Here is a 23,828-nt window from a genome sequence, read left to right as displayed (position 1 = left end):
TGGTTTTCTCTTGGGAGGGTGTATGTGTCCAGGAATTTATCCATTTTTTTTCTAGATTTTCTAATTTATTCGTGTAGAGGTGTTTATATTATTCTCTGATGGTAGTTTGTATTTCTGTGGGATCAGTGGTGATATCCCCTTTATCATTTTTTATTCTGTCTATTTGATTCTCCTCTCTTTTCCTCTTTATTAGTCTCTTTTTTATTATACTTTAAGTTTTAGGGTACATGTGCACAATGTGCAAGTTAGTTACATATGTAGAAATGTGCCATGCTGGTGTGCTGCACTCATTAACTTGTCATTTAGCATTAGGTATATCTCCTAATGCTATCCCTCCCCCCTTCCCCCACCCCGCAACAGTCCCCAGAGTGTGATGTTCCCCTTCCTGTGTCCACGTGTTCTCATTGTTCAATTCCCACCTATGAGTGAGAACATGCAGTGTTTGGTTTTCTGTCCTTGCGATAGTTTACTGAGAATGATGATTTCCAATTTCATCCGTGTCCCTACAAAGGACATGAACTCATCATTTTTTATGGCTGCATAGTATTCCATGGTGTATATGTGCCACATTTTCTTAATCCAGTCTATCATTGTTGAACATTTGGGTTGGTTCCAAGCCTTTGCTATTGTGAATAGTGCCACAATAAACATACGTGTGCGTGTGTCTTTATAGCAGCATGATTTATAGTCCTTTGGGTATATACCCAGTAATGGGATGGCTGGGTCAAATGGTATTTCTAGTTCTACATCCCTGGGGAATCACCACACTGACTTCCACAAGGGTTGAACTAGTTTACAGTCCCACCAACAGTGTAAAAGTGTTCCTATTTCTCCACATCCTCTCCAGCACCTGTTGTTTCCTGACTTTTTAATGATTGCCATTCTAACTGGTGTGAGATGGTATCTCATTGTGATTTTGATTTGCATTTCTCTGATGGCCAGTGATGGTGAGCGTTTTTTCATGTGTTTTTTGGCTGCATAAATGTCTTCTTTTGAGAAGAGTCTGTTCATGTCCTTCGCCCACTTTTTGATGGGGTTGTTTGTTTTTTTCTTGTAAATTTGTTTGAGTTCATTGTAGATTCTGGATATTAGCCCTTTGTCAGATGAGCAGGTTGCAAAAATTTTCTCCCATTTTGTAGGTTGCCTGTTCACTCTGATGGTAGTTTCTTTTGCTGTGCAGAAGCTCTTTAGTTTAATTAGATCCCATTTATCAATTTTGGCTTTTGTTGCCATTGCTTTTGGTGTTTTAGACATGAAGTCCTTGCCCATGCCTATGTCCTGAATGGTAATGCCTAGGTTTTCTTCTAGGGTTTTTATGGTTTTAGGTCTAACATTTAAGTCTTTAATCCATCTTGAATTAATTTTTGTATAAGGTGTAAGGAAGGGATCCAGTTTCAGCTTTCTACATATGGCTAGCCAGTTTTTCCAGCACCATTTATTAAATAGGGAATCCTTTCCCCATTGCTTGTTTTCATCAGGTTGTCAAAGATCAGATAGTTGTAGATATGCGGCGTTATTTCTGAGGGCTCTGTTCTGTTCCATTGATCTATATCTCTGTTTTGGTACCAGTACCATGCTGTTTTGGTTACTGTAGCCTTGTAGTATAGTTTGAAGTCAGGTAGCGTGATGCCTCCAGCTTTGTTCTTTTGGCTTAGGATTGACTTCGCAATGCGGGCTCTTTTTTGGTTCCATATGAACTTTAAAGTAGTTTTTTCCAATTCTGTGAAGAAAGTCATTGGTAGCTTGATGGGGATGGCATTGAATCTGTAAATTACCTTGGGAAGTATGGCCATTTTGACGATATTGATTCTTCCTACCCATGAGTATGGAATGTTCTTCCATTTGTTTGTATCCTCTTTTATTTCATTGAGCAGTGGTTTGTAGTTCTCCTTGAAGAGGTCCTTCACGTCCCTTGTAAGTTGGATTCCTAGGTATTTTATTCTCTTTGAAGCAATTGTGAATGGGAGTTCACTCATGATTTGGCTCTCTGTTTGTCTGTTATTGGTGTATAAGAATGCTTGTGATTTTTGTACATTGATTTTGTATCCTGAGACTTTGCTGAAGTTACTTATCAGCTTAAGGAGATTTTGGGCTGAGACAATGGGGTTTTCTAGATATACAATCATGTCATCTGCAAACAGGGACAATTTGACTTCCTCTTTTCCTAATTGAATGCCCTTTATTTCCTCCTCCTGCCTAATTGCCCTGGCCAGAACTTCCAACACTATGTTGAATAGGAGTGGTGAGAGAGGGCATCCCTGTCTTGTGCCAGTTTTCAAAGGGAATGCTTCCAGTTTTTGCCCATTCAGTATGATATTGGCTGTGGGTTTGTCATAGATAGCTCTTATTATTTTGAGATACATCCCATCAATACCTAATTTATTGAGAGTTTTTAGCATGAAGGGTGTTGAATTTTGTCAAAGGCCTTTTCTGCATGTATTGAGATAATCATGCGGTTTTTGTCTTTGGTTCTGTTTACATGCTGGATTACATTTATTGATTTACGTATATTGAACCAGTGTTGCATCCCAGGGATGAAGCCCACTTGATCATGGTGGATAAGCTTTTTGATGTGCTGCTGGATTCAGTTTCCCAGTATTTTATTGAGGATTTTTGCATCAATGTTCATCAAGGATATTGGTCTAAAATTTTCTTTTTTGGTTTTGTCTCTGCCCGGCTTTGGTATCAGGATGATGCTGGCCTCATAAAATGAGTTAGGGAGGATTCCCTCTTTTTCTATTGATTGGAATAGTTTCAGAAGGAATGGTACCAGTTCCTCCTTGTACCTCTGGTGGAATTCGGCTGTGAATCCATCTGGTCCTGGACTCTTTTTGGTTGGTAAGCTATTGATTATTGCCACAATTTCAGAGCCTCTTATTGGTCTATTCAGAGATTCAAGTTCTTCCTGGTTTAGTCTTGGGAAGGTATATGTGTCGAGGAATTTATCCATTTCTTCTAGATTTTCTAGTTTATTTGCATAGAGGTGTTTGTAGTATTCTCTGATGGTAGTTTGTATTTCTGTGTGATCGGTGGTGATATCCCCTTTATCATTTTTTATTGCATCTATTTGATTCTTCTCTATTTTCTTCTTTATTAGTCTTGCTAGCGGTCTATCAATTTTGTTGATCCTTTCAAAAAACCAGCTCCCGGATTCATTAATTTTTTGAAGGGTTTTTTGTGTCTGCATTTCATTCAGTTCTGCTCTGATTTTAGTTATTTCTTGCCTTCTGCTAGCTTTTGAATGTGTTTGCTCTCGCTTTTCTAGTTCCTTTAATTGTGATGTTAGGGTGTCAATTTTGGATCTTTCCTACTTTCTCTTGTGGGCATTTAGTGCTATAAATTTCCCTCTACACACTGCTTTGAATGTGTCCCAGAGATTCTGGTATGTTGTGTCTTTGTTCTCCTTGGTTTCGAAGAACATCTTTATTTCTGCCTTCATTTCGTTATGTACCCAGTAGTCATTCAGGAGCAGGTTGTTCATTTTCCATGTAGTTGAGCGGTTTTGAGTGAGTTTCTTAATCCTGAATTCTAGTTTGATTGCACTGTGGTCTGAGAGACAGTTTGTTATAATTTCTGTTCTTTTACATTTGCTGAGGAGAGCTTTACTTCCAAGTATGTGGTCAATTTTGGAATAGGTGTGGTGTGGTGCTGAAAAAAATGTATATTCTGTTGATTTGGGGTGGAGAGTTCTGTAGATGTCTATTAGGTGTGCTTGGTGCAGAGCTGAGTTCAATTCCTGGGTATCCTTGTTAACTTTCTGTCTCATTGATCTGTCTAATGTTGACAGTGGGGTGTTAAAGTCTCCCATTATTATTGTGTGGGAGTCTAAGTCTCTTTGTAGGTCACTCAGGACTTGCTTTATGAATCTGGGTGCTCCTGTATTGGGTGCATATATATTTAGGATAGTTAGCTCTTCTTGTTGAGTTGATCCCTTTACCATTATGTAATGGCCTTCTTTGTCTCTTTTGATCTTTGTTGGTTTAAAGTCTGTTTGATCAGAGACTAGGATTGCAACCCCTGCCTTTTTTTGTTTTCCATTTGCTTGGTAGATCTTCCTCCATCCTTTTATTTTGAGCCTATGTGTGTCTCTGCATGTGAGATGGGTTTCCTGAATACAGCACACTGATGGGTCTTGATTCTTTATCCAATTTGCCAGTCTGTGTCTTTTAATTGGAGCATTTAGTCCATTTACATTTAAAGTTAATATTGTTATGTGTGAATTTGATCCTGTCATTATGATGTTAGCTGGTTATTTTGCTCGTTAGTTGATGCAGTTTCTTCCTAGCCTTGATGATCTTTACAATTTGGCATGATTTTGCAGTAGCTGGTACCAGTTGTTCTTTTCCATGTTTAGTGCTTCCTTCAGGAGCTCTTTTAGGGCAGGCCTGGTGGTGACAAAATCTCTCAGCATTTGCTTGTCTGTAAAGGATTTTGTTTCTCCTTCACTTATGAAGCTTAGTTTGGCTGGATATGAAATTCTGGGTTGAAAATTCTTTTCTTTAAGAATGTTGAATATTGGCCCCCACTCTCTTCTGGCTTGTAGAGTTTCTGCCGAGAGATCCGCTGTTAGTCTGATGGGCTTCCCTTTGTGGGTAACCCACCCTTTCTCTCTGGCTGCCCTTAACATTTTTTCCTTCATTTCAACTTTGGTGAATCTGACAATTACGTGTCTTGGAGTTGCTCTTCTCGAGGAGTATCTTTGTGGTGTTCTCTTGTATTTCCTGAATCTGAATGTTGGCCTGCCTTACTAGATTGGGGAAGTTCTCCTGGATAATATCCTGAAGAGTGTTTTCCAACTTGGTTCCATTCTCCCCGTCACTTTCAGGTACACCAATCAGACGTAGATTTGGTCTTTTCACATAGTCCCATATTTCTTGGAGGCTTTGTTCATTTCTATTCTTTTTTCTCTAAACTTCCCTTCTCACTTCATTTCATTCATTTGATCTTCCATCACTGATACACTTTCTTCCAGTTGATCGCATCGGCTCCTGAGGCTTCTGCATTCTTCACGTAGTTCTCGAGCCTTGGCTTTCAGCTCCATCAGCTCCTTTAAGCACTTCTCTGTATTGGTTATTCTAGTTATACATTCGTCTAATTTTTTTTCAAAGTTTTTAACTCTTTGCCTTTGGTTTGAATTTCCTCCTGTAGCTGGGAGTAGTTTGATCGTCTGAAGCCTTCTTCTCTCAACTCTTCAAAGTCATTCTCCATCCAGCTTTGTTCCATTGCTGGTGAGGAACTGTGTTCCTTTGGAGGAGGAGAGGCACTCTGCTTTTTAGAGTTTCCAGTTTTTCTGTTGTTTTTTTCCCCATCTTTGTGGTTTTATCTACTTTTGGTCTTTGATGATGGTGATGTAAAGATGGGTTTTTGGTGTGGATGTCCTTTCTGTTTGTTAGTTTTCCTTCTAACAGACAGGACCCTCAGCTGCAGGTCTGTTGGAGTTTGCTAGAGGTCCACTCCAGACCCTGTTTGCCTGGGTACCAGCAGCGGTGGCTGCAGAACAGTGGATTTTCGTGAACCATGAATGCTGCTGTCTGATCGTTCCTCTGGAAGTTTTGTCTCAGAGGAGTACCCGGCCGTGTGAGGTGTCAGTCTGCCCCTACTTGGAGGTCCCTCCCAGTTAGGCTGCTCGGTCGTCAGGGGTCAGGGACCCACTTGAGGAGGCAGTCTGCCTGTTCTCAGATCTCCAGCTGCATGCTGGGAGAACCACTGCTCTCTTCAAAGCTGCCAGACAGGGACATTTAAGTCTGCAGAGGTTACTGCTGTCTTTTTGTTTGTCTGTGCCCTGCCCCCGGAGGTGGAGCCTACAGAGGCAGGCAGGCCTCCTTGAGCTGTGGTGGGCTCCACCCAGTTCGAGCTTCCCGACTGCTTTGTTTACCTAAGCAAGCCTGGGCAATGGCAGGCGCCCCTCCCTCAGCCTCGCTGCCGCCTTGCAGTTTGAACTCAGACTGCTGTGCTAGCAATCAGCAAGACTCCGTGGGCGTAGGACCCCCCCCAAGCCATGTGTGGGATATAATGTCCTGGTGCGCCGTTTTTTAAGCCCATCGGAAAAGCGCAGTATTAGGGTGGGAATGACCCGATTTTCCAGGTGCCATCTGTCACCCCTTTCTTTGACTCGGAAAGGGAACTCCCTGACCCCTTGTGCTTCCCGAGTGAGGCAATGCCTCGCCCTGCTTCAGCTCATGCACAGTGTGCTTCACCCACTGTCCTGCGCCCACTGTCTGGCACTCCCTAGTGAGATGGACCCGGTACCTCAGATGGAAATGCAGAAATCACCTGTCTTCTGCGTCGCTCACGCTCTTTATTAGTCTTGCTAGCGGTATATCTATTTTGGTGATTTTTCAAAAAATCAGCTCATGGATTTATTGATTTTTTTTTGAAGGGTTTTTTGTGTCTCTATCTCCTTCAGTTCTGCTCTGATCTTAGTTATTTCTTGTCTTCTGCTAGCTTTTGAATTTGTTTGCTCTTGCTTCTCTAGTTGTTTTAATTGTGATGTTAGGGTGTCGATTTTAGATCTCTCCTGCTTTCTGTTGTGGGCACTTAGTGCTATAAATTTCCCTCTAAACACTGCTTTAGCTGTGTCCCAGAGATTCTGGTACATTGTATCTTTGTCCTCATTGGTTTCAAAGACCTTATTTATTTCTGCCTTCATTTTGTTATGTACCCAGTAGTCATTCAGGAGCAGGTTGTTCAGTTTCCATGTAGTTGTGTGGTATTGAGTAAGTTTCTTAATCCTGAGTTGTAATTTGATTGTGCTGTAGTCTGAGAGGCTGTTTGTTATGATTTCCGTTCTTTTGCATTTGCTGAGGAGTGTTTTACTTCCAATTATGTGGTCAATTTTGGAATAAGTGCAATGTGGTGCTGAGAAGAATGTATATTCTGTTGATTTGGGGTGGAGAGCTCTGTAGATGTCTATTAGGTCCACTTGGTCCAGAGTTGAGTTCAAGTCCTGAATATCCTTGTTAATTTTCTGTCTTGTTGATCTGTCTAATACTGACAGTGGGGTGTTAAAGTCTCCCACTTTTATTGTGTGGGAGTCTAAATCTCTTTGTAGGTCTCTAAGAACTTGCTTTATGAATCTGGGTGCTCCTGTATTGGGTGCACATATATTTAGGATAGTTAGCTCTTCTTTTTGCATTGATCCCTTTACCATTATGTAATGCCCTTCTTTGTCTTTTTAGATCATTGTTGGTTTAAAGTCTGTTTTATCAGAGACTAGGATTGCAACCCCTGCTTTTTTTTTTTTTTTTTTTTTGCTTTCCATTTGCTTGTTAAATATTCATCCATCCCTTTATTTTGAGCTTATGTGTGTCTTTGCACGTGAGATGGGCCTCCTGAATACAGCACACCAATGGATCTTGACTCTTTATCCAGTTTGCCAGTCTTTGTCTTTTAATTGGGGCATTTAGCCCACTTACATTTAAAGTTAATATTGTTATGTGTGAATTTGATCCTGTCATTATGATGCTAGCTGGTTATTTTGACCATTAATTGATGCAGTTTGTTCATAGTGTCAATGGTCTTTACAATTTGGTATGTTTTTGCAGTGGCTGGTACTGGTTTTTTCTTTCCATATTTAGTGCTTCCTTCAGGAGCTCTTGTAAGGCATGCCTGGTGGTGACAAAATCTCTCAGCATTTGCCTGTCCATAAGGGATTTTATTTCTCCTTTGCTTATGAACCTTAGTTTGGCTGGATATGAAATTCTGGGTTGAAAATTCTTTTCTTTAAGAATGTTGAATATTGGCCCCCACTCTCTTCTGGCTTGTAGGGTTTTGCAGAGAGGTCTGCTGTTAGTCTGATGGGCTTCCCTTTGTGGGTAACCCGACCTTTCTCTCTGGCTGCCCTTAACAATTTTTCCTTCATTTCAATCTTGGTGAATCTGACAATTATGTGTCTTGGGGTTGCTCTTCTTGAGGAGTGTCTTTGTGGTGTTCTCTGTATTTCCTGAATTTGAATGTTGGCCTGTCTTGCTATGTTGGGGAAGTTCTCCTGGATAATATCCTGAAAAGTGTTTTCCAACTTGGTTCCATTCTCCCTGTCACTTTCAGGTACACCAATCAAACGTAGATTTGGCCTTTTCACATAGTCCTTTATTTCTTGGAGGCTTTGTTGATTCCTTTTCAATCTTTTTTCTCTAATCTTGTCTTCACACTTCATTTCATTAAGTTGATCTTCAATCTCTGATATCCTGTCTTCCACTTGATCCGTTCAGCTATTGATACTTGTGTATGCTTCACGAAATTCTCGTGCTGTGTTTTTCAGCTCCATCAGGTCATTTATGTTCTTCTCTAAACTGGTTATTCTAGTTAGCAATTCCTCTAACCTGTTTTCAAGGTTCTTAGCTTCCTTGCATTGGGTTAGAACATGCTCCTTTAGCTTGGAGGAGTTTGTTATTACCCACCTTCTGAAGCCTACTTTTGTCGATTCATCAAACTCATTCTTGTGATCCTTTAGAGGAGAAGAGGCATTCTGGTTTTTTGAATTCTCAGCCTTTTTACACTGGTTTTTCCTCATCTTCGTTGATTTATCTACCTTTGGTCTTTGATGTTGGTGACCTTTGGATGGGGTTTATGAGTGGACGTCCTTTTTGTTGATGTTGGTGCTATTCCTTTCTGTTTGTTAGTTTTCCTTCTAACAGTCAGGCCCCTCTGCTGCAGGTGTGCTGGAGTTTGCTGGAGGTCCACTCCAGCGGAGGCTGCAAAACAGCAAAGATTGTTGCTTGTTCCTTCCTCTGGAAGCTTTGTCCCAGAGGGGCCCCTGCCAGATGCCAGCCGGAGTTCTCCTGTATGAGATGTCTATTGACCCCTGCTGGGAGGTATCTTCCAGTCAGGAGGCACAGGGGTCAGGGACCCACTTGAGGAGGCAGTCTGTCCCTTAGCAGAGCTCAAGCACTGTGCTGGGAGACCCACTGCTCTGTTCAGAGCCAGCAGGCAGGAACGTTTAAGTCTGCTGAAGCTGCATCCACAGCCTCCCCTTCACCCAGGTGCTCTGTCCCATGGAGATGGGAGTTTTCTCCGTAAGCCCCTGACTGGGGCTGCTGCATTTCTTTCAGAGATGCCCTGCCCAGAGAGGAGGAATCTAGAGAGGCAGTCTGGGTACAGCGGCTTTGCAGAGCTGTGGTGGTCTCCGCCAAGTTCAAACTTCCCAGAGGCTTTGTTTACACTGTGAGTGGAAAACCACCTACTCAAGCCTAAGTAATGGTGGACACCCCTCACCCCACCAAGCTCAAGCATCTGAGGTCATCTTCAGACTGCTGTGCTGGCAGCGAGAATTTCAAGCTTGTGGCTCTTAGATTGCTGGGCTCTGTGGGGGTGGGATCCACTGAGCTAGACCACTTGGCTCCCTGACTTCAGCCCCCTTTTCAGGGGAGTGAAGAGTTCTGTCTTGCTGGCATTCCAGGTGCCACTGGAGTATGAAAAAAAAAAACTCCTGAAGCTAGCTCAGTGTCTGCCCAAACGGCAGCCCAGTTTTGTGCTTGAAACCCAGGTCCCTGGTGGTGTAGGTACCTGAGGGAATCTCCTGGTCTGTGGGTTGTGAAGTCCATGGGAAAAGTGTAGTATCTGGGCCATAATGCACCGTTCCTCACGGCACAGTCCCTCATGGCTTCCCTTGGCTAGGGGAGGGAGTTCCCCAACCCCTTCCACTTCCCAGGTGAGGCAACACCCCACCCTGCTTCAGCTCGCCCTCCGTGGGCTGCACCCACTGTCTAACCAGTCCCATTGAGATGAGCCAGGTACCTCAGTTGGAAATGCAGAAATCACCCACCTTCTGCGTTGATCATGCTGGGAGCTGCAGACCAGAGCTGTTACTGTTCAGCCATCTTGCCAGCTACCTGTTCCCTCTTTTTTTTTCTAGTGCCTTCATGTGGGTTACTTGGGCATTTTTAAAGAATTTTATTTTTTATTTATCTATAGTATTCTTAAGTGTATCAATTTGTATAGTTTGTTAATTGTTACTTTAGGTATTAGATTATACATGTATAATTTATCACAGTCTACTAGTATCAACATTTCACCTCTTTGAGTGAAGAAACCTTACCTCCCTTTATGTTTCTGTACCTTCCTCCCTTTATAGTACATCTTAAATACGTCCTCTACACATATCAATAATCACATCAGTCTTATAGTTTTTGTTTCAATCATCAAACATAATTTAGAAAGGTTAAGAGGATAAGGAAAGTCTGTTTTATTTACCCATATTTTAACTCTTTCTGTTGTCCTTCCTTCCTTCCTTCCTTCCTGATGCTCTTTTTTTTCTTTTATCATTTCCTTTCTGTTTAGAGAACTTACTTTTTCTATTCTTATAGGTTAGATCTGCTGATAAGTTCTTTTCGTCTTCCTTCATCTGAGAATGTCTTGACTTCCCTTTCACTCCTGAAGGATATTTTCACTGGGTATAGAATTGGGTATAGAATTGTCTGGACTGACAATTCTTTTCTTTCCGCACTTAAAAAATATGCCTCTTCCCTCTGACCTCCATGGTTTTTAATGAGAAATCCACTGTCATTTAAATTATTATTCTCATGTGTAATGCATCATTTCTCTCTAGCTGCTTTCCAGATTTGTTCTTTGTCTTTATTTTTCAGACATTTGATTATTATTTTTATTGGAGTGGATTTCCTTGGGTTTATGATGTTTAGGGCTCATTCAGCTTCTTGAATCTGTAGGATTATGTCTTTCATAAAATTTGGGGAAGTTTCAGCCATTTCTTTGAATATTTTTTAGTGCCACTTTCTTTCTCATTCTGGGACTCTGATGACAAATATGTTTGATCTTTTCTTGTCACACAGGACCCTGAGACTCTGTTCATTTTTTTTTTCAGTTTCTTTTCTCTCCATTGTTTAGATTGGGTGATTGCTGTTGCTCTGTTTTCACGTTCACTAATTTTTTTTTTCTTTGTTGAGACAGAGTCTCACTCCATCACCCAGGCTGGAGTGCAGTGGCACAATCTTGGCTCACTGCAACCTCCACCACCCATGTTCAAGAGATTCTCGTGCTTCAGCCTCCCAAGTAGCTGGGATTCTAGGCATGTGCCACCATGCCTGGCTTATTTTTGTATTTTTAGTAGAGACAGGATTTCACCATGTTGGCCATGCTGGTCTTGAACTCCTGACCTCAAGTGATCTGCCTGCCTCAGCCTCCCAACATGCTGGGATTACAGGTGTGAGCCACTGTGCCTAGCCAGGTTCACTGATCTTTTCTGTGTCATCTCCATTCTTCTATTTAGCCCATCCAGTGAGTTTTTTATTTTGGTTGTTGTATTTTTCAGCTCTAAATTTTTCATTTGGTTTTTCATTATGTTTTCTATTTCTTTGCTAATACTTTCTCTTTTTTTCATTGTGTTTCCAGTGTGCTTATAATTGCTCATTGAAACACTTTCATGATGGCTGCCTTAAAGCTCTTGTCAGGTAATTCCAACGTGTGTCATCTTGGTGTTGACATTTGTTGTCTGTTCTCATTCAAATTGATATTTTTCTGATTCTTGGTATAATTAAGGAATTTTTATTGGGACCTGTAGATTTTAGGTCTTTTGAGACTCTGGTGACCTTGAACTCTGTGCTCTTACGCTTCAGGCTAAAAAGCCTATAGCTTTCTGCCTGAGCTCTACCAGCCATCACACAAAATACACATAAATGTGACTCTCACCCAGTGTGGTTCCCTTCTTTCAGGGATTGAATTCCCTCTACTTCTGCCTGATTTTGATTATTCTCCAATACCCTTAAACAATTTATCATAAAGGTTAGTCTGATAGAAATTATTCCACCATTACCAGAAGCCAGAAGTCAAGACTTACTGTTCATTATATTCCTTCTGGTACCTTTTGAAATTTTTACCATGTGTATATGACATCTTAAAAGAATGTAAACAAATTTTTGTAACTAAAACTTTAAAAATGAAATAAATATATTTATCAGACAGACCTACTTTTATTGACCAGCTCTAGGGAAGGATCATAGTAACAAAATGTACTAGGCAAGTTGAGCAAATCATTTAACCAGTGTCCCTCAGTTTTCTCACCCATAAAATGGAGATTAATGTGAGTATTAAATGTATTGGTCTAAGTAAAGTGTTTAGAATGGTGGCTGACATATAGTAAGCACTCAATAAATTTTAGATATCATTAATATTATTGTTAATTGTTAATAAATATTGGTAAAAATATCACAGCCAGGGACCTATTACCTCTTAGTCCGTAAATGCTGACAATTTAGTACCCAGTGAGTGCCTAATAAGTGTAGAAACTGAGTATGGTGCTGTATTAGGTACTATGTGATTTTAGCCTCACAGCTCTTGCTAATAATACTGACAGCTCATGGAACAAAACATTGAAAAATATCAAATTTAAATATTATCATACATGAATGAAGGTGAGTATGAGCAAAGACAATAGAAATTGTATATTTGAGTTTTATATTTAGATAAAGTCATAGTACCAGGCATTCAGCAAACTATCTTCCTACTGTAGAAAATGCTTCATATAGGTAGGATTTAGGAACTCTTTAAATACAAAAGGAACTTAACATTTATGAAGCACCAATTATATCCCTAGTGTATATATGCTAGGTTCTTTACATATATTATCTCATATATGTCTGTCAGCAACCCTGGGAAGTAGGCATTATACCCCATTTACCAATGAGAAAAGCAAGACTCAGAAACTAACTTGCCCAGGATCAACTAGTAAAGTAGTAGAGTCAGGATTCCATCCCAAACCTGTGTGATTTCTGGGCTTATCCTCTTTTCCTTACTTTCAGCAGGGTCTGGGATTTTGGTTTAAGGAATACATGAGAGAAAAGTAAACATTTATTAAACATCTACTGCTGCCAGACATTGTGCCACATGCATTAGTTTATTTAGTTCTCAAAGCATTATTGTATTCAATTCTCACAAAAATCCTATGAGAAAGAAAAGAATTAACATTTATTGAGCACATGCTATGTGCCTAACACTTCAGTGAGGCTTATATAAGTTACCTTACATGGTCTCCTAACAACCCAATGAAACTGGTATAATCCTGACAACCAGGAAGAGGCCAAGCTAAGCTTTCACCACACTTAGCTGCCTTGCAAGGCCATTCTAAAGGACACCCTCCAGGACACATGTTTCTAAACATTTTGCAGAACATGCATTCCACAAAATGACATTTTTAAAAGTACAGTCCAGAAGCACAAGGTTTCTCCAAACAAGTGGTTTCTCATCTTTTGGGTGGCCATGGACCCCTTTGAGAATCTCACAGCTCCTCCTCCCAGATAAGTACTTATATACACACGATATTGGGTATAATTTCAGACCATTCAGCAATCTCTTAAAGCACCTCAATGGACTCTGTTCAAAACAGAAACTTGCTCTAAAGAACAGAAGTAAATCTTAGAAAACAAGAGAGCTTATTAATCCTTCATTATTCAGTTTTAAAAATCCTCTAGAACACTAACACCCATATTTGACCATTCTATTATGTTTCACAAAGTAGATAGTACTCCTGTTTCTCTTTTGGTTTTTCAGCACAAGCACTATTGGCTTTTCTGGTAGTATAATTCTTTTTTTGTTGAGTAGGGGGACTGTTCTGTGCATTATAGGATGCTGAGCAGCATCCTTGGCCTCTATGCACTAGATGCCAGTAGAACACTCCCTACTTCCCCTCTCCAGTTTTGACAACCAAGAATGTCTTCAGACATTGCCAGATATTCTGGGGAGCAGGGCAAAATTGCCCCTGTTGAGAACAACTGGTTTATATACTTACAATCATCACACATGAGACACTCACAAGTATAAAGGGCCTAAGAACCAACATTTCTTAAAGTATATCCTTTTCTTGCTTGATTAAAGTCTCCTACAAAACTGCTCAACTGGGTTGAGCAAGATGAATTCGTCTCAACAATTAAATTACTAGCTGAATATGTAAATTGTTGTTACCTAAAAGGCCAAAAATAAAGTTTATATAGCCCCTCTGCTTTATTGATTGGATGATTGACTTATCAAGTCATTCAGTCATTCAGTGACTATTTATTGAATACTAACAATGTGCCAGACACTGCCAAGTGCTGGGGCTACAATGGTGAACAGTGTAGATGTGGTCCCCATGCCATGGAACTTATAATCCAGTAAGAAAGGTGCACTAAAAAACATGCAAAACATAAGTCAAAAGAATTTTAACCTGTAATAAGTGCCACAAAGGAAGCATATGGGGAGTGGAGATAGAAACTATCAAAGGGATTTAAATCAGGTCTCTAAGAAAGGCCTTTCTGAAGGTGTGACATTTAAGGCCAGAACTTCAGGGGTAAGAAAGACTCAGCCAGGTGAAAAAAAAAAAAAAAATAACTAAAGGGCAAGTGTTCCAGGCAGAGTAGGCAACCATGTACAAAGATGCTGAGGTAAGAAAGAGCTCAGTGTATTCTGGGTGCTGAAAGGAGGCCACTGTGACTAAGGCTAATGAGTGAAGGATAAGAGGTAAGAGATGGAATGGGCCGGGACCAGACCCTCAGGGGCCCCTGTAGACCATGGTGAAGAGAGTGGGATCTTATTCTTAGAGTCAGAAGCCACTGAAGGCTTTTAACAGGAGAGGTACCAGGATGTGATGTATGTTTTAAAACTACTCTGAGCCAGGCATAGTGGCTCATGCCTGTAATCCCAACACTTTGGGAGGTCAAGGCAAGAGGATTTCTTGAGCCCAGGAGTTTGAGATTAGCCTGGGTAACATAGTGAGACCCTGTCTCCACAAAAAAAAATAAAAAATTAATTGGGTGAGGTGGTACATGCCTGTAGTCCTAGCTAATCAAGAGGATGGGGAAGGAGAATCACTTGAGCCCAGGAGTTTGAGGCTGCAGTGAGCTATGATCATGCCGCTGCACTCCAGCACAATGATTAATATCATGAACTCAGACCCAATCTGTGTGTGTTTATATCCTCCAGGCTCTGCCACTTATCAGCCGTGTGACATTGGGCAAATGCCTTCACCTCTCTAAGCCTCGATTGTTTGAGGATTAAATATACTTGTAATACATATAAAGCCCTTAGTATAGTGGCTGATAAATGCTTAGTAAGTATTAGCTAATATTTATGGAAAGAAAACCAGATGTCAAAAGTTTAAAAGATGGAGAGAATGCTGAGATGTGTCAGATGCACCTAAGAGTTCCAATAAGCTAAGGACTTATTCATTAGATTTGGCAACATGGAAGCCATTGTTGACCTTGATGAGAGGAACTTCAACAAAGTGGAGGGGCAGAAGCCAGATAATAATAGATTGATTGGTGAATAGACGGTAAAGAAAATGGCAGCAACAGGTAGGACTAACTTTTTCAAGAAGCTTGTTGTTTAAGAAAAAAAATCACAATCAAGTGAAAAAAAAGAAGGATGTAGAAGAATGTTCACCTTAGCCTTGTTTATGATAACAAAAAAGTGGAACTGTCCTAAATGTCCAAGAATGAGGGGATGACAGGTCAACAGAGAGGGTTGGGGAAAGTGGTATATGTTAGAACAGTAATTCAGCAGCATGGGAGAGGAAGCTGACCAGAGACAAGTAAAAGGATAAACAAGAAACCTGCAAGTGCATGTGAAGTTGGAAACCATGGATTTTGGCCCATGATACTCGTCTGTCCAGTGATACAGTTTTCTTCAGTAGTGACAGAACAGAGAAGGCACGTTGCGGGAGGAGGTGTTGACTTGGAGTGGTGATTTTTCCAGGTAGGTGGGGCAAAAGGTGATGAAGGTGATGGAGAAAGAGGGTTCAAGTGTGTAATCATGTGGTCTAGGCTGGTTGTGAGGCCAAAAGAGAGCAGACAAACAGGGAGAAGGCAGGGATCAGGGGATTGGGTGTCTACACGAGGTCAGAAGAGCAGAGATAGTGGGGTGAAGAGACTTGGTAGGACTAGCACTTGGACTCAGTGTAAGACAATAGAGGCAGCGAAGTAGAAAGGGCACATGCTTTTGAAATCAAACACATTTGAATTTGAATTACAGCTCTAATATTAGTTATGTGACTTTAGGTAACTTCTTTGAACTCTGCGAACTTCGGTTTCTTCATCTGTAAAGTAAGTATAATGACACCTGAGTCACAGAAAAACTAACACATGGTCAGCTTCAATAGCTGTTAGTCCCCTTCTCTCCCACTCGACATTTATTGGGCTCTTAATATGAAACATTCTATTTTGGGGACACTGAGATAAAGGCCAGTTTACTTCCTTTTAGTGATTCATGGTTTAGCACAACGGACACAAAGAAATAAATGGCAATACAAGATAAACAGATAAACTACTGTTCAAGTTGCTAAGTACAATAATAGCAGTATGTGCTATGAGAACCCAGAAGAGGTATGACTAATAGTGCCTGAGAGAGTGAGGGTGGCTTTCCTGTAAAGCTATTGACAACCCAATTTTTAGTTTCTAATGCTGAAAGAAACTAGTGGGAAATGAGCAGATAACATTTTAAGGGGAACAGCAAAGAAGCTTTTGCTTTTATTTTTCTAGACGGCGTTTCAAGGAGCAATAGGTTCACAAGAAGGTGTTTATTTGTTTTAAGGAAAATGACTTGTGATGGTTTGTTAACTGAGGAGAAGAAATACATAATTAAATGAGAAATGTCTAAGGTGGTTGAGAGAAAAGGAAATAATCAAGAGTTCAAGGTTCTAGAGAAGGAGGCAAGAGGAGGTAAAATCCGGAGCCTACGCCAGGGGTTTGCTCCTGGATAGTATGCAGAATAACCCTTTCTCTAAAATGAGAGGAAAAAAGAAAAGAAGAAAAGTAGACATAGATATTTACATCCAAAAGGAGGAAAGAAGTCAATGTCTGGAAATTGCATTTTATCTGTATACAATTTTTCTTGATTTTTAGAAACCAAGAATATTTCCTTAATACATTCACAAGAAATGAGAGCAGCCTGTTTAGGGAACTGATTCCTACAACTGGTGGAGCTGCCAAATGTTGGTGAAATGGAGGCAACAGAAATAAAGAGCTTCCAAGCCCTCATTTCTGCACCTGGAAGAGGTGGTTCTGATTGCTGCAGCAGCAGGCAACTGTGACAGGGAGCAGCAACCTCCTCTGAGTTGCTTTCACCTTGAGTTCTTAAATCGTTGCTAGATAAGCCTCTTTTGCCCACTCCAATCTTCTTTTGCTCCAGTCCACACACACACACTCTATGAAGAAATTTTCCAACCTGAATTTTGCCCACTGATGAATAGAATTGGCAGCCCACAGGGCAGCTGTGCTGGCTTAAAGGACCCAGTAGCATTTGGCTGCATTATTCTCTGTCCTGACCTTTGCAGCCAGCACCTCCCCATTTCTGGGACAATATCCCACAGTCACTTCTCACTGGCGTGCACCTCCAGGAAATACACCTTCTGAAATGTGGGTTTCTGGCATTGGTATGGAGATAGCATCGCTGCCTAGCCCAATAGCAAAAGATAGACTCGGGCACTGGGAATTTACCGGCTGCTTTAGGCCTAATACCTCTTCAAGTTGCACCATTTGATAAAATCAGAGGAATTAATTAAAAACCATATTAGAAACCTTCATATAATTGCTGATTTCCTGCTTATGCTCTAAGCACATGCCAAGGTAGCAAAATGTACAGATTGAAACTGGATTTCTTGTCCTTTTACCATTAATGTAAAACATGTCTATATTTCCTGCTAGGTCACACATTGGCCTTATAAACTTTTTTTATAACCAGGAAAGATACTCCAAGGGAGAAAGAGTATCCCTGTAAGGAAATAGGGTTTCTTCCAAGGCAAGGAAGAAAATAATATTTCCTTAGAGGAGTACAACAGGACAAGGGCACAGGAAGGTGAGGAGACTCTGCCTCTTCAAAGGAAATTAGCAGAATGCATGGAAAAGAAGCAAAAAAAAGAAAAAAGAAAGAAAGAAAGGAATCAAACACTTATTGAGCACCTACTATTTACCAGGTACTTTACTAGTTGCTTTCACAGGACTTATTTCATTTAATCCTACAATAACCTTGTGAGGAACTTATCTACGTCCATAGGAGAGAAAATTATGTCTCAAAGAGGTTAACTGGTTGGCCTAAGGTCCCACAGCTACCAAGTGAGTAGGATAGGAGAGCAAGGGAAGAGCAGTGAAGATGCTTGGACAAGAGAGGAGATCTTTGTCATTTCCATTTTGAAACTAGAGAACTGGTTTCCTTTAAGACTCATTGTATTAGCAGGCAGTGCTTTTCTATTCCTGGAGTGACCTTAGACTGGAAGGTTAATTGTCATTTTTAAAAAGGGGCTAGCATTCTTTCCTCACCTTCAGTACTCCTCTCTTACCTCTATGCTCATTCTCTTAAATCCTCCAAGCTAATCTTTCAGACCACTCACTTCCTCAATTAATTAGAATACATCCTCTGTTCTTTCTACTCCCTTGTTGGTTCATTAGTTCAAACAACAATCATGTATTAAATGACTACTATGTGTCGGCATTCTGCCAGGCACCAGGAAAGCAAAAGTAAAAACCCTATTCCTGCTTTGGAAAGATTCATAATCGGCAGGGCGCGGTGGCTCACACCTGTAATCCCAGCACTTTGGGAGGCCGAGGCAGGCGGATCACGAGGTCAGGAGTTCGAGACCGGCCTGACCAACATGGTGAAACCCCGTCTCTACTAAAAATACAAAAATTAGCCGGGTGTGGTGGCGCATGCCTGTAATCCCAGCTACTCAGGAGGCTGAGGCAGGAGAATCGCGTGAACCTGGGAGGCAGAGGTTGCAGTGAGCAGAGATTGCGCCACTGCACTCCAGCCTGGGTGACAGAGCGAGACTCCGTCTCAAAAAAAAAAGAAGGATTCATAATCTAAAGGGGGGCCAGAGACATGGAATCATTGGTTTAAATCCTATTGCAAAGGGCAGTGGCAGATCCAGGATTTGTAGGCCTGAGCTTATGCAATTGTACAGGCAAGGACAGGGAACTATTTAAGAAAAAGAACATAAAATTTTGAATATAAAATTAGGTGCAAGTTGAAAGATATTACAAACCTCACAAAATTCAAAACAATTTTAACATGTCTTATTACTTAAATGAATGACACATCTATAGTACTTTTTTCCTACCTTTTTTTGGCTGCATGTGCTCTAATCACCCTTCATTTGACCATGATTTTGTAATGTCATTTTCTTTTTTTTTTTTAATTTTATTATTATAATACTTTAAGTTTTAGGGTACGTGTGCACAATGTGCAGGTTAGTTACATATGTATACATGTGCCATGTTGGTGTGCTACACCCATTAACTCATCATTTAGCATTAGGTATATCTCCTAATGCTATCCCTCCCCCCTCCCCCCACCCCACAACAGTCCCCGGTGTGTGATGTTCCCCTTCCCGTGTCCATGTGTTCTCATTGTTCAGTTCCCACCTATGAGTGAGAACATGCGGTGTTTGGTTTTATGTCCTTGTGATAGTTTGCTGAGAATGATGGTTTCCAGCTTCATCCATGTCCCTACAAAGGACATGAATTCATCATTTTTTATGGCTGCATAGTATTCCATGGTGTACATGTGCCACATTTTCTTAATCCAGTCTATCATTGTTGGACATTTGGGTTGGTTCCAAGTCTTTGCTATTGTGAATAGTGCTGCAATAAACATACGTGTGCATGTGTCTTTATAGCAGGATGATTTATAATCCTTAGAATATATACCCAGTAATGGGATGGCTGGGTCAAATGGTATGTAATGTCATTTTCTATGTAAAGAATAGAAAGATAATTCAATGGATCCCCTAGCATGTTTGATCAAAATGTATTTCTTATTATTGATACGTGGTATAGTAATCTATTCAGGCTTCCAAAACAAAATACCCCAGGCTGGAGGGCTTAAACAACAGAAATTTATTTCTCACAATTCTGGAGACTGGAAGTACCAGATAAAGGTCTGGCAGGGTTCACAGTTTCTGGTGAGGGCTCGCTTCCTTCTCTGTATGTCTTCACATGGCCTTTCCACTTAATGTGTGCAGAGAGAGAGAAGAAAATCTCTCTCTCTTCCTCTTCTTATAAGGCCACCCATCCTATTAAATTAGGACCCCACCCCCATTACCTCATTTAGTCTAAATTACCTCCTAAAGGCTCTATCTCCAAGTATAGTCACAGTGGGGGTTAGGGCTTCAACATATGAATTCCGGGATAACACAGTTCAGTCTAGTAGATGGGATGCATAAAACTTGTGACTGCATACACAGCCATACTCACTGTTTATAATACTGCTAGGAGGTTTGGACCCTTCAAAAACAGGAATTATGATAAATGCCATTTTGCACAACTTTTATGAAAAAAGAAAAAATACAGTTTGTATATACTCATATATGCTACACTATTGACTCTGTTTTTTAAAGGAGAAAATTTTATTTTGACTAGGCATTGTTAAAAACCAAATCCTCCACTTAAAATTTTAATATGCTCATTGGAAGAATTTTACACAAACTTTGAACTCTGCACATTTCAAATTTTGTTTCTCCTCTACTATCCAATGTATCTAACCCCAGATGCTATAGGACACATTTATATCATGATACTACCTCTGGCTCTGTCCTTTTTGTGTAAGGATGCTGGATGAGTAAACACCTTAGGTTATAGGACCATTCCTGAAGCCATTCCTACACCATTAGCAATAAGTTAACTATACACAATAAGTGATTGCAAGCCACATAAATGTATCTATCTAAACCCAAACTAAATGTATCCTCACCTCAACTTCCTCTTAGCCATTCCAGTTACACTCAAAACAAGGGAGAAGTCTGATGGAAAAGTCAGACTGGAAAGAGAGAGCTGTCTTAAATGAATGTGGTTAAATACCTTACTTTGAAAATTAGGGGAAAAATATAACCTTGTAAAAAACCAGTGGTGGTACCCCTCCCTGGACCTTGAGAGGGATCTGTCCAGTGAGGGGCTTTGAAGATTTATGATTAGCTTCATGGTGAATCAGCTTCTAAGGAAAGATATGTGCAGGTTGTCTCAAACAATCAGGGAACACGTCACAAAGGAGGTAATATTTGAGCTAAATCTTTAAAAGTACTCAAGAGGAAGGACATTTCAAAAAGGAACATTGCATGTGCAATGCTCTAGAGGGAACACAGGGTCTTGTAGAATTGTAAATAGTTTACTATGTCTGTAGGGGCATCTAAGGGGATGGGGGGGAAATGAAGCAGCAGAGGTTGACCTGCAACTGAAAGACATCAGACTCTTGGAAATCCATAGAAACCTCTGTTTTCATCTTTTCTTGAGCTACCTTAAATGATCTGACACTTATTAGGAAGTAGTTAGTTTATCTGTTATTGTGGGTGTGATAGAAAAACTAGATGGAAAATCAGTAAAGATAAAGAATAATTCAACAACACCATCAACCAAGAGAATCTCATTGACATTTACAGAACATTCCACCAAATAACAACAGAATCCACATTCTTTTAAAGCACCCATGGAACATACCAAGATAGACCACAGCAGAAAATGGTGGAGTAGGCAACCACAAGCTCCTGTTACCCCACAGAAACACAGGAAAATAAGCAGAAACTGTCAGAAACAACTTTGTCAGAACTCTAGAAAACAATCAAAGGTTTACAGCAACTGAGCAAATGCCAAATCAAAAAAAAAGTCAACTTAAAACTTATTAGAAACCACAATGAGATACCACTTCACACCCATTAGGTTGTCTATTATTAAAAAATGGAAAATAAAAAGTGTTGTCAAGGATGTGGAGAAATTGGAACTCTGCTTTGCTGGTGGGGATGTAAAATGGTGCAGCTGCTATGGAAAATAGGTTGGCAGTTCCTCAAAAAGTTAAACATAGAATTACCATATGATCCCACAAATCTACTTCTAGATATATAGCCAAAAGAATCAAAAGTGGGTACTGGTATATCAATGTTAACTATAGCATTATGCAAAATAAAATAGTCAAAAGGTGTAAACAACCCAAATAACCATCAACAGATGAATGGACAAAATATGGTATAGCTATATAAGGAAATATTATTCAGCCTTAAAATGGAATAATATTCTGATACATGCAACAACATGAATGAACCTCAAAAACATTATTCTAAGTAAAATAAGCCAGATGAAAAGGGACAAATATTGTATGATTTCACCTACATGAAATATTTACAATAGGCAAATTCATAGAGACAGAAAGTGGTTTAGAGGTTACCAGGGGCTTGGAGAAGTGGGGGTTGGGGAGTTATTTATTAATGGGTGTAGAATTTCTGTTTGAGATCATGAAAATTTCTGGAAGTGGATAATGGTAATGGTTGTGCAGTGTTATGAAAATACTTAATACCACTGAACTGTACACTTTAAAATGGTTTTTAAAAATTTCAACAAGGAGTTGGAAGATATAGATGAAGAAATCTCTAAGAAAACAGAATTTGAAAATAGGGAAATGAGAAATAGGAAAGATAAAAGACAAGAAAATTATAGTCAACAGATGAGGTCCAATAGCCAATAAGAATTCCTGAAAAAGAAAAGAGAAGAAAAATATGGCTAGGAAATTATCAAAGAAATAATTAAAGAAAATCTATCCAAATCCTGAGGATACAACTTTCCAGACTGACAGGGCCCACTGGTTGCCCAACATTATGAAGGAAAAAAGATCCAAAGTCATTATCATCATAAAACTTTACAACAAAGGAGAAAAAAAGCTATCCTAAAAGGTAAACAGTTGTAAGGAGAAAAATTGAAGATCACATAAAAAGCTTCAAGAATCAGAATGGCATTGGACTTCTCCACAACAATATTGAATACTTCAAGACATTGGAGGAGTTCCTTTAACATTGTAAAGGAAAAATTATTTCAACCTTGAGTTCTATACCCAGCCAAGCTACCAAGCAATTGGAAAGATCAAATACAGATATTTTCAGACATGCCAAGGTCAGGAAACTTGGAGGAGATGTCCACCAGAATGAAGATAATAAGCCAGGAAAGAGAAAGACATGGGACACAGGAAACAGAGGCTCCAATGCAGGAGAGAACAGCAGAGATTTCTCAGGATGACAGTGAAAGGAAACTCCAAGACACCAGCTCTGTAGAAGGGCCAGAAGTCAAACAGTTCAGATTGGAGGGCTCCAGAGGGAAGACTCTCAGGTGAATATGGAATTCACAGATTGCCTGGTGTGGTTGATAGTACTAAGAGGACTAATAATTCTGTCAAAGAATGTAGTATGAGTTAGTGATAAGTACATAGAAAGCTAAGCAACATTTCTAAGGTGAGGCAACTATTAATTCAAAAAAATTGTCCAAGGAAGTAAAAGTAGTCATAATACAGTACATAGCTGAGCTGTGAACAGTATTTGTTGTCATCATAATTTAAACATTGAATGTTAATTTAGCCAAAAATTTTAGAATAATTAAATTGAGAGAATGAGACAAGGTGAACTGTGCATAGATGTGGGAGATTGTGGTGAGACTGAATCCAGAAGGAAGTTGGTAGAGCATATAAAAAATTGAAAAATAACTAGCAGCCTTCCTGTGTTATTCAAACATATGGAGGGAAATACTAGAAGCAGCAGCTAAAAGAGTGGTATGTGGCTATTTCTGGGGAGTAAAAATTGGAAACAGGAAAGGGTGAGGTAGAGAACTTCTGTGTGTAATTGTAAGACTTGGTTAATGTTTGACTTTGTAAACTATGTGCATGTTATTAAACTACTACTTGGAACAAAATTCAAATTAAATAAAAGTTCAGTGTCAGATCTAAAGGTGCACCATGTAATCCTGGCCTATGTGTGATGCCCACTAGGATGAACCGTTAAAGGAAAAAGCATCTCAGGGTAAAAGTAAAAAGATTCCTTTTTAAAAAAAAGTTATAATTTTTTAATTTAACTTTTATTTTAAGTTCAGGGGTACATGTGCAGGTTT

The 23,828-nt window shown here is 39.9% G+C and overlaps 1 protein-coding gene across 14 annotated transcripts in view; it reads left to right on the top strand.

Moving 5' to 3' along the window:
• The window catches only part of HDAC8 (histone deacetylase 8), a 245,363-nt gene that overhangs the window by 128,030 nt on the left and 93,505 nt on the right, over positions 1 to 23,828 (top strand). The window lies entirely within an intron of this gene.

Source organism: Pan troglodytes, chromosome X, assembly GCF_028858775.2.
Source record: "Pan troglodytes isolate AG18354 chromosome X, NHGRI_mPanTro3-v2.0_pri, whole genome shotgun sequence".
Classification (NCBI taxonomy): Eukaryota; Metazoa; Chordata; class Mammalia; order Primates; family Hominidae; genus Pan; species Pan troglodytes.
Note: the sequence above shows the minus strand (reverse complement) of the source record. Positions and strands in the feature narration are given on the sequence as shown.